Genomic DNA, 12,275 nt, shown 5'->3' with positions numbered 1-12,275 from the left:
AACCCAGCTGTCCTTCAACAGAGAAATGGATACAGGAAATGTGGTACACTTACACAATGGAGTACTAGTCACTTATTAAAAACAACAGATTTATGAAATCCTTAGGCAAACGAATGGAACTTTTGTGAGGGAAGCCAATCACAACACAACATCTACCGAATACACTCACTGATAAGTAGATATCAGCCCTAGAGCTTGGAATACCCAAGATACAATTCAGAAGCCCAAGAAGTTCAAGAAGAACAAAGACCGTCGTGTAGGTGCTTCAATCTTCCTTGTGAGGGGGAGCAAAATACTTACAGCAGGCAGTACAGAGAAAAAGTGGGGGCAATGACTGAAGGAAAGGGTACAAGGGATAGGGGAATTCCAGAGGGTATTCCTGGAAAGTGGCTAACATTCAAAATGTAAGTAAACATACAACTTTAAAAAAGGCATCATGTTTGAGAAAAGTAAGTATGAAGATTACATACAGGGTGAATATGTTTATTTGATTTGAAATATTTTATATATGCTCTAGTATTAAATCAATTGGTATTTTCCAATGTTGGCATTTCTGAATAAGTTAAAGAGATGTGATATTGCCAAAGGAAGTATGCCACTTAGGGTGTGCAATTTCAAAGCTTTGCATAGTTCCCATTTTTTCTGCTTGACATTTAAAATTTGAGCTACCAGCTTCACGTCCTATAGACCTGCCTGTGACTTTTCCAACTTCACATCCTTCTCTTTCTGAAACAGTAAATCCTGCCTAAAACTGCTTGTCTAATGAGTTAGCATTCTTATGGCATTTTATTAAATAACAAATAGGAAAGTAAGCTTTATGGGAAGACTAAGAAAGAACCAAAGGACCAAAAGGAGCAGGCTTTAGAATTCAGCCTTCATCTCAGAGAAACAAGATGGAAATAAAATGAAAATGTATGCCATTTTAAGTAAGGATTCACAAAGTTGACCAAAATCAATATAACGTTCTAGCAGCCCTCAGGATATGCTGTTTTGGGTTCTGATCAATGAGTTTGGCTTAAGGTGCTTCTCTGGGACAGCAACTTTAATCATGCTGGAATCTCTCTGACACCCTGTTCTAAAGGATGGAACCCAAACCTGATGAAACAGAAACATGCAGGAGTAATTTTCTAATGTTCCTGGTCTCTTGTGATTTTCTTAATTTTTTAGAAACCTAATGTGGGATTCTAATGATGCCTCCATGTGGCGGAAGGGAGAACCTCATGGAGAACATAGCAGGTCATACGTAAGCACTTTACCAGGGACTAAACCACAAAATGGCAGTGCCATTTTCTTCCCACCAAAGTCTCTGGGAAGGATTGCTAAGTTAAGATGGGACTGAAAGAGCAACATGGCAAAGGTCATGTGTATTCAAGGACAATGCCGACTCATTGTTGCTTCCTTATATTATTCTTTCTGTAGCAATAGGGAGCTCCAACCATACTAATTCCTTAAATGTCCATACACTGTGCTTCCTGGGAAATTTCTGGATTTATAAAACAATGAGAGCATGAAACAAAAAAATCTGTCTTAGAAAGAATAGTCAGTACTAAGAACTTTAGCAAACTAACAGCTAGAGCCTCAGAACCAATGCTACAGGTATAAAATATTCCTAGTGCCCAAGTTGTATAAACATTAGCTCTGATTTCTACATAGTCATCATTGTTACATAGTATTGTACTCTATACAATTTCTAACTTTTTCTTTTTTTCCACAGGAGTTCAATAGGATTGCTACATCAGTGGTGTAGCTATTTGATTAATAAACAAACATCCAAAGATTCTGATAGCTAAGACCTTGGAAGGAAGAGAGAAAAATAGTTTTCGTCCTTCTTCCTCTTTAGTCTGGTTCACTGTGGTCACCCATATTGTCCTCCAATGCTATAATCTGCACCACAGATATAAATAGCCTCATCCTCTTGTTGGATGTTGGAGATACTTAGGTAGCGATCAGCCCCAGAGCTGGATCCAGAGAAGCGATCAGAGATCCCATCACCCTTGCTGTGGCTTCCATCTTTTTTAAGGAGCATCAAATACTTAGGAGGCTTAAGTGGCTCTTGCTGGTACCATGCAATGGTGTAGGTGCTGTGCTCACTACTCAAAGTGCAGGTGAGTTTGGCTGAGGCTCCCAGGAATACAGAGGCTGAGGGTAACTGAGTCAGCACAGGTTGGGAGAAGGAACCTGTAAATAGAGAATCATTTATCTCCTGGCATGAGAGGAAAGTATAGAACTTATCTGTCTGTGAGATAGTTTCCATGAACCAGTGTGCAGATGTCTTTCCTGACCTGTACAATGAAGAAGGAAGAAGAAGAGAGGAGTCCAAGCCATGGTGCAGACAGTACTGAGATCTGCTGAGACAGATAAGATGTAAGTCTCACTGACCTTTCAAAAAGTCTCAAATAAATGAGAGTGCCCTTCATGCAAATTTTCCTTTGTCAACCAAATTCCTCTTTAAGTGTATGTGCTATGAAAAGTCTGGGTGTTTTTGGTCTGAGGCTTCCCTAGAGACCACAGTGGTCACAGCTGCTGGACCTGTTGAATCCACAGTAGTCATAAAGTGATAGATATTTGGGTTCTCAACTGAGACTCTCTGGTGGCACCAATGGATCCCTTGTGATCATATTTACTCATATTGTGTGTGTATTCATGTGACTCTTCACAAGGTTTGACCAGTAAACACTTTCTAATCCCTGCCAATACTGGTGTCATGTGAGGATAACTATTACATTACCTCTTTTGTTCTTAGTGAATACACTATGTAGACCAATGGTTCCTAATCTGTGTATTCTTTATAGGGTCACATACCCAAATCTGGCATATCTGACACTTCCCTCTTATTTATAACAATATCAAAGTTACTGTTGTGATGTAGTAACAAAATCATTATATTGTGGCGGGTCTAAATGACTTGAGGAAAAGTATTGAAGCATTTTGGCATTAGGAACATTAGGAAAAATGGTTGTACTGTTTGATTCATAAAGAGCTCTTTATTCAGTATTTTTTTTCACACAAACTGAAGACAGAAAAAATTTCTTTTTAAAATTTTTCTTAGATATTCAAGAAGCCAGAATTCATGTTTATTCTCCCCCCTTCATTCTTTTCTTGGATCCTTATCAGACTGGTCTAAAGGGACCCACTTGTGAATACTGGTATCTAGGAAGGTGCATATTATACTGACTGATTTCCTTGATGCATTAGAAATAAAAGAGTTAGAAAACTACATGGAAAATCCAAACTGATTTTTTAAAAATATTCTAACTTTGTTGAAAAAAACTGTAGTGTGCCTATATTTGTTATTAAATAAGAATTAAAGAACTCCTATTAATATGGAATGTATGCTGTGGTTTCCAGAGGAATTCATGGATGCTTGCTACTAATTTGAAATATAAATATTATACTTAACTAGAAGGTCTTTGGAGGATGGATGTCAGAAAAGAATCTTTTCTAAAATTGGAATAATCAGTAATGCATTAAGATACAAAACACTAGTTTAACAATCATACAGATTTAAGAGAGAATTAACATGTTTAAATTCTGTACTTTCATATTATCTATCTAGATAATAGAAAATCCTTTTCCATTTATGACTCTATGAATCCAAATGAAGGCAGAATCTTCCCATCACCTTCCTATCTGTGGAGAGTTAACAATAGAGAGAGAATAGAGTCTGATTATGGGATTGCACTATCATAGGACAGTGTTTATACCCAGGTTCAAGCAAATTTATGTTTATGTCTTCCTTGTTGAGGAGATCCTGTAAAGAAATGTCTTTTAGGAATGAGTCAAGGATTGGAAGGGATCGTTCCCGAGGCATGCCTCTGATCTCCATGAAAATGTAAAGAAATGGAAGAACACTGGAAAATACAACCAGCATCATGTCCTGATGTAATGTTTTCAGAACCCACAGATGATGCTGCTCTCTGATGTTTATGTGTTATTGGGAACATGGTGATTTATTTGATACAGTCTTAGAATTTTACTATCATCACCATCACTACATTACATCCCCTCAGGTCAGGAGAAACTGTATTCTCAAAGGGAACACAACTTTGAGGAATCATCTGCTGTGCTCTAACCTATAATTCCATTCAGTGAGCTTGGTACAGGATATAACATGTGAGTCTCTGGAGTCAGCTTCGTATCTTGTCAATTTCTCTGCTGTACACACTGCCCCCTGCTGGACTATAAATACTTTCTTCATAGTGTTTGACATTTTCTTTGTATAATTTACCTTCCCTTGTTATGGGGGTTTCTCTTCCTTTTTATAGTTGCTATTAACTTTAATTTTGTTAAACATTAAATTGTGTCCACTTCATTTTAATTGATTTAGTGACTTTCATGCATTTGTGATACCTAGTAATTTCTCTGGGTGAGAAATTACTGCAATTGTTCTGTGTTTTCTGAGAAACAAAAAATGCATTTTCCTCTAATTAGACGACCTGATCAATTTCAGTTTTAGTATCCATGTATTATGTTTTCCCCATTGATACTGGAATTTTTCTGTTGTATAAAAATATGTCTTTTCATCTATGTTTTATTTCACAAGATACTCTAGAGTTCTACCATAATTCCTAAAATAGTACAGACCTTTTGGTTCATTCATTATTCTACACTACTGTTCATTTTGTTTTTAGTATGTCACACATGTTGCTTTAGAAGTTAAAATTAGTTTCAGATTTTATAGTCAGCGAAAACTTTTCACACGGCCATAACCTCTTGGATTGTTTTTCAAAAATTAATGTTCCTCACCTGGCCTATATATATATTGAATTTATTAAATATTGTTAACTGTAGAATTGACTGTGACTTGTTCTTAAATTGGAGAATCTGTTATTTCTAGTTATTTTGCTGTAAACCTGAAGGAATGACAGAGAAATAAAGGAAAGAAAGACTTGTTATCTGGAGGTATGGACCAATAGTAGAAATTTAAATAGTATGTGTGGAGACCTGTGCTCAAGACCTAGAACTAAATAATAAAAGAGAATATTGTAAAGTAATCAAAAGTAATTTAAAAATTTATTTTATTTTATTTATCCATTATTATTAAATTCCAGAAATAAATCAAACAAGCAGACAGTTTTTCCTTGATTTCTTCTTCATTCAGTAGTATGTTACTTAATTTCCATGAGGACAGGGACAGAAGAGGAGACAACCTGTGGGAGGGTGTCTGCAGGCTTTTTAGAAGGCAAGAAAATAGAATTAGAATGAAGTAAGAATGAAACAGTGATCATCCCAGTTTAAGTAAATGGTGTTGTGTCAAGACATGTTGATTCTGACTAAAATCATTTCATTTTAGATACATACAAGAACAGCACAATTTTGGGACAAAAATCTTCTATCCATTAACTCAGCCTTGTAAGTACAACAAAATTTAAGACATGTTTATCCTGAAACTCCTAGTCAAGTACAAAAGACTTTATCTTAAGATTGTTTTTGTTGAGTTTAGAAAAACTGCCCAAGACAAGGGATTGTATAGAATGACTGATAGAAATGTATTGACTGCCTATGGGCATCCGGATTGACCTGATCCTAAGAAACCCCCAAGTGGTTTAGGCTGTGGTCAAGTATATATGACATCACTGGCACATGAGTTTTATAGCCTAGAAGTACAGTTGAAGGATTTGTGAAAAAGTGATTTGGAATAAGTAAACATAATATTCTGGGCCATATGGGCCGAGGCTAGCACAACAGGTAGGAAATAATATCCTGTTGTAAAATTAATTTCCCCCTAACATTACAGGAAAACATTTAAACATGCTATTGCACCAAATAAGTAAGCTTTGTATTTAACTTTTCTGGCTCAGCCAGTGCTTATCTATGTACACAAAGAAGATTTTGCCCTCTATAATATTCTTTTCTATCTTTGTCAAAACTTTTTCTGTCCAGATTATTTATAGGTCTTATTTACATAAATAGGGGTACTGTAAGTTTATTATTCTGATAGTATAGCACTTCTAATAGAAATAATTTGAAAAGAGTGACTTTTATACTTTGCTGTTTGGAATTTGGAGGATCATCTGGAACTCTTAGAAGGCTGCTTTCTGAGGATGGGATTTTTTAGTATCCAAAGATACCGAAGAAGTAAAGTCATCAGTAGTCCTACACAGCTCGACTACCTACAACATAAGGCTATCCAGCAAGGAAAATCTTGAGGTAAGCAATAGCCATCCTATTGGACTGAAGGATCACTCAAGAGAATAGATGTTTGGTAATTAAATCAGAGCCAGGTACATATGGCTGGTGAGGTACTTAACCCTAGAAGTCGACACTATTACCACTTTTGCAAACCAGTATAATTTCTCATTGCATTCTTTTTTTTTTTTAAATCTGACTCTTTTTATTATTCTAGTTTGAAATACTTTATTTTTTCTCTTTTTCTATTAGATACTTTTTTCCTTTTTTTATTAGTTACTCTCTATTTACATTTGAAATGTTATCCACTTTGCCCAGCCTGCTCCTATCAACCTTGTCTTCACTAAGTTGCACTATCTCCCAATCATCCTCTCCACCTCAGTGCCTTGGCATTCCCCTGCATTGAGTAAACATGCCCTTAGTGTACCAAAGGCCTCTTTTCACACTGATGCCAGACACTACTGTTCACTGCTATATATGTAACTGGAGCCATGGGTCTCTCAGTGTGTGCTCAATGGTTAAAGATCTAGTCCACAGGAGATGTGGAGGATTTGGTTGGTTGACAATGTTTTCCTTCCCATGAGGCCTCAACCCCCTGAAGCTCCTCATTATGCCCCCTTACACACCCTTGCCAGGGTCACCGTGATCAGTCTGATACTTAGCTGCAAGTATGCTCAGTTGCATGATTCTGGCAGAACCCCAGACGAGGCACCTAGATCTGGTTCCTGCCAGCAAGTACCACCCAATATAGTGATAGTGCTTGGGCCTGTGGCTGCAAATGTGGTAAATCCATAGGAGAGGTAGCCCCTGAAATATCCCCTCTTCAATCCTACTATTCCACTTGATTCTGTACCTCCTCCAATGAGTGTTTTGTTCTCTCTTCTAAAAAGAACTGTGACTTCCACATTTTTGGCATTTTTTGTTTTGAGCTTCTTAAGGTCTGTGAATTGTTTCTTGGGTATTCAGAGCTTTCTGTGGCTAGTATCCAATTATCCTTGAACGAATACCATGTGCGTTCTTTGTGACTAGGTTACCTCACTCAGAATCATATTCCCTAGTTCCATCCATTTGCCTAGGAATTTCCTAAAGCCATTGTTTCTAATATCTCCATTGTGTAAATGTACCACACTTTTGTATTCATTCCTCTGTTGAAAGATATCTGGGTTCGTCCAGCTTCTGGCTATTATAAATAAGGTTGCTATAAACATGATGGCGCGTGTGTCTCCCCCCATCTTTGGTGTATATGCCCAGGGGTGGAATAGCTGGATCTGCAGGTAGTACTATGTCAAGTTTTCTGAGGAACCACCAGACGGGTTTCCAAAGTGATTGTAACATCTTACAACCCCAATAAAGTTGGAGTAGTTTTCCTCTTTCTCCACATCCTCACCAGCATCTGCTTCATCTGAATTTTTAATCTTTGTCATTATGACTGGTGCAAGATGGATCTCAGGGTTGTTTTGATTTGCATTTCTCTGATGACTAGGGATGTTGAACATTTCTTTAGGTGCTTCTTGGCCATTAGGCAGTTCTAAGTTGAGAGTTCTTTGATTAATTCTGTACCCATTTTTTTTTGTGAATATATGTATATTTTTTGTTTTCTTTATTTCTTGGACTTCATACAGTCTGTGAGTTGTTTCTGGGGGAGTGCAAGCCTCTGGGGTTAGCATCCCACTATCAGTGACTGCATATTATGTCTGTTCTTTTGTGACTGGGTTATTTCACTCAGGATGATCTTCTCTAGATGCAGCCATTTTCTTAAGAATTTGGTTAAGTCATTGTTTCTGGTGGCTGAGTAGTATTCCATTGTGTATATGTACCACAATTTTTGTATCCATTCGTCTTCTGAAGGACATCTGGGTTCCTTCCAGCTTCTGGCTATTATAAATAGAGCCTCTATGAACATTGTGGTGCATTTATCTTTGTTGTGTATTAAAGTGTCTAGAAGTGGAATAGCTTTGTCTTCAGGTAGTACTATATCCAATTTTCTGAGGTATCGCCAGACAGATTTCCAGAGTGGTTGTATTAGCTTGCAACCCCACCAACAGTGGAGAAGTGTTCCTCTTTCTCCGCAGCCTCGCCAGCATCTGCTGTCATCTGAGTTTTGGATCTTGGCCAATATGACTGGTGTGAGGTGGAATCTTAGAGTTGTTTTGATTTGCATTTCCCTGATGGCTAAGGATGTGGAGCACTTCCTCAGATGTTTTTCAGCCATTCGGTGTTCCTCAACTGAAAATGATTTGTTTAGCTCTGTACCCCATTTTTTAATAGGGTTATTTGATTCTCTGGTGTCTAGCTTTTTGAGTTCCTTGTACACCTTGGATATTAGGCCTCTATCTGATGTGGTGTTGGTAAAGATCTTTTCCCATTCTGTTGGTTGCCGTTTTGATTTCTTGACGATGTCCTTAGCCTTACAGAAACTTTGCAATCTCATTAAGTCCCATTTGTTAATCTTTGACCTTAGAGCTTGAGCCATTGGTGTTTTGTTCAGAAAAATTTCTCCTGTGCCTATGTGTTCTAAGGTTTTCCCTATTTTCTCAATTAATAGTTCCAGTGTATCTGGTTTAATGTGGAGATCTTTGATCCACTTACACTTGAGCTTTGTACAAGGAGATAAGAACGGGTATATTTTCATTCTTTTGCATGTTGAGTGCCAGTTGGACCAGCACCATTTGTTGAATAGGCTGTCCTTTTTCCATTGAATGTTTACTGCTCCTTTGTCAAAAATCAGGTGACCATATACATGAGGGCTCATTTCTGGATTTTCTATTCTATTCCATTGATCCACTTGCCTATTTCTGTACCAGTACCATGCAGTTTTCAGCACAATTGCCTTGTAATATAGCTTGAGGTCAGGGATAGTGATTCCTGCAGATGTTTTTTTGTTGTTGAGGATAGATTTCGCTATTCTAGGTCTTTTGTTATTCCATATGAAATTGCACATTGATCTTTCCAATTCCATGAAGAACTGGGTTGGAATTTTGATGGGGATTGCATTGAATCTGTAGATTGCTTTTGGTAGGATGGCCATTTTTAAGATGTTGATCTTTCCAATCCATGAGCATGGGAGATCTTTCTATTTTCTGAGATCCTCCTCAATTTCTTTCTTTAGAGGTTTGAAGTTCTTGTCATACAGGTCCTTCACTTACTTTGTTAGAGTCACACCAATGTATTTCATAGTTTTTGTAACTATTGTGAAGGGTTCCTTTTCCCTAATTTCTTTCTCCACATGTTTGTCCTTTGAGTATAGGAAGGCTACTGATTTGTTTGAGTTAATTTTGTATCTGGCCACTTTGCTGAACTTGTTTATCAGCTGTAGGAGTTCTCTGGTGGAATTTTTGGGGTCACTCAAGTACACTATCATGTCATCGGCAAAGAGTGATGTTTTTATCTCTTCCTTTCCGATTTTTATCCCCTTGATCTCCTTTTGCTGTCTAATTGCTCCAGCCAGGACTTCCAGTACTATGTTGAATAGGTAGGGAGAGATTGGGCAGCCTTGTTGAGTCCCTGATTTTAGTGGGATTGCTTCAAGTTTCTCGCCATTAAGTTTGATGTTGGCTGTTGGTTTGCTGTATATTGCTTTTATTATGTTTAAATATGGGCATTGGATTCCTGTTCTTTCCAGGACTTTTAACATGAAGGGGTGTTGGATTTTGTCGAATGCTTTCTCAGCGTCTAGTGAGATGACCATGTGATATTGGTCTTTAAGTTTGTTTATATGGTGGATTACATTGATGGATTTCCTTATGTTAAACCATCCCTGCATCCCAGGGATGAAGCCTACTTGGTCATGATGAATGATGGTTTTGATGTGTTCTTGGATTCGGTTTGCAAGGATTTTGTTGAGTATTTTTGCATCAATGTTCATAAGTGAGATTGGTCTGAAGTTCTCTTTCCTTGTAGGGTCTTTGTGTGGCTTAGGTACGAGGGTTATTGTAGCCTCAAAAAATGAGTTGGGTAATATTCCATCTGATTCTATCTTTTGGAATAGCTTGGCGAATATTGGTGTTATATCCCCAATAAATGTCTGATAAAATTCTGCACTGAACCCGTCTGGACCTGGGCTTTTTTTGGTTGGGAGGCTTTTGATGACTTCTTCTATTTCTTTAGGTGTTATAGGGTTATTTAGATGGTTTACTTGGTCCTGGTTAAACTTTGGGACCTTGTATCTGTCTAGGAATTCGTCCATTTCCTCCAGATTTTCCAATTTCGTGGAGTATAAGTTTTGTAGTAGGATCTGATGATTTCTTGAATTTCCTCAGTTTCAGTTGTTATGTCACCACTTTCCTTTCTGATTTTGTTAATTTGGATAGTCTCTCTTTGCCCTTTAGTTAGTCTGGCTAGGGGTTTATCAGTCTTGTTGATGTTCTCAAAGAACCAACTCTTTGTTTTGTTGATTTTTTCACTGGTTTTTTTTTGTTTCTATTTGGTTTATTTCTGCCCTAATTTTGATTATTTCTTGCCGTCTACTCTTTTTGGGTATATCTGCTTCCTTTTGTTCTAGGGCTTTTAGTTGTTCTGTCAGGTTGCTGATGTGAGCTTTCTCCAGTTTCTTCTTGGAAGCACTTAGGGCAATGAGTTTTCCTCTCAATACTGCTTTCATTGCATCCCATAGGTTTGGGTATGTTGTGTTATCATTTTCGTTGAATTCTAGAAAGTCCTTAATTTCTTTCTTTATTTCTTCTTTGACCCTGCTATCCTTTAACAGAGCGTTGTTTAGTTTCCATATGTATGTGGGCATTTTGTTGTCTTTGTTGTTGTTAAAGACCAGCCGTAGACCATGGTGATCTGAGAGGATGCATGGGAGTATTTCAATCTTCTTATATCGATGGAGGCTCGCTTTGTGTCCAATTATGTGGTCAATTTTCGAGAAGGTGCCATGGGGTGGTGAGAAGAAGGTGTATTCTTTTAGTTTGGGATAGTATGTTCTGTATATATCTATTAATTCTAGTTGGTTCAAAGTCTCTGCTAGTTTTGCAGTGTCCTTGTTCAGTTTCTGTTTCCCTGATCTGTCTATTGGTGAGAGTGGGGTGTTAAAGTCTCCCACTATTATTGTGTGGGGTGAAATGTATTTTATTAGCTTTAGTAGAGTTTCTTTTATGAATGTGGGTGATTTTTTATTTGGAGCATATATGTTAAGGATTGAGAGTTCCTCCTGACAGATTTCCCCGGTAATGAGTAAAAAGTGTCCTTCTTTATCTTTTTTGATAACTTTTGGTTGGAAATTTACTTTATTCGATATTAGAATAGCCACTACAGCTTGCTTCTTGGAGCTGTTTGCTTGGAAGTTTTTTTCCCACCCTTTTACTCTGAGATAGTGTCTGTCTCTGTCTCTGAGATGAGTTTCCTGTATGCAGCAAAAGGCTGGATTTTGTTTATGTATCCAGTCTGATAGTCTATGTCTCTTTATTGGGGAGTTGAGACCATTTATGTTAATAGATATCAAGGAATAATTGTTTCTGTTTCCTGCCATTTTTGCTTTTTTGGGTTGAGTTGTGTCTGTGTTTTTTTCTTCTTTTAGTTTTCTTGTTTAGGAGTTTACTTGTTTTTACTAGGCTGTATTTTCCCTCCTTGTATTGGGTTTTCCACCTATAATTCGTTGTAGTGCTGGGTTTGTGGTCAGATATTGTGTGAATTTTGATTTGTCATGAAATATCTTTGTCTCTCCATCGATGGTGATTGATAGTTTTGCTGGGAATAGCAGCTTGGGCTGGCACTTGTGCTCTCTTAAGGAGTGCATGATGTCTGTCCAGGCTCTTCTAGCTTTCATAGTCTCTGTTGAGAAATCGGGTGTGAGTCTGATTGGTCTGCCTTTATATGTTACCTGACCTTTTTCCCTTACTGCTTTTAGTATTCTTTCTTTACTTTGGGCACTTGATGTTTTTACTATTATGTGTCGGGAGGTATTTCTTTTCTGGTCCAACCTATTTGGAGTTCTGAAGGCTTCTTTTATGCTTGTGGTCATCTCATTCTTGAGGGTAGGGAAGTTTTTTTCTATGATTTTGTTGAAGATATTTACTGTGCCTCTTAGTTGATACTCTTCTCCCTCTTCTATTCCTATTATCCTTAGGTTCGGTCTTCTCATTGTGTCTTGTATTTCCTGGACATTTTGGGTTAGGAGCTTTTTGTTTTTTGCATCTTCTCTGGCT

General features: G+C 37.6%; 1 gene segment (V, D, J or C); it reads right to left on the bottom strand.

The window, feature by feature from the left end:
* Positions 1–1,855: 1,855 nt before the first annotated feature.
* LOC308422929 (immunoglobulin lambda variable 4-3-like) lies at positions 1,856–2,254 on the bottom strand. The segment is given in 1 exon: positions 1,856–2,254.
* Between the last annotated feature and the right edge of the window lie 10,021 nt (positions 2,255–12,275).

This window comes from Micromys minutus, assembly GCF_963924665.1.
Source record: "Micromys minutus genome assembly, chromosome: 7".
NCBI classification, from domain to species: Eukaryota; Metazoa; Chordata; class Mammalia; order Rodentia; family Muridae; genus Micromys; species Micromys minutus.
This window is presented reverse-complemented; position numbering and strand designations above follow the sequence as displayed.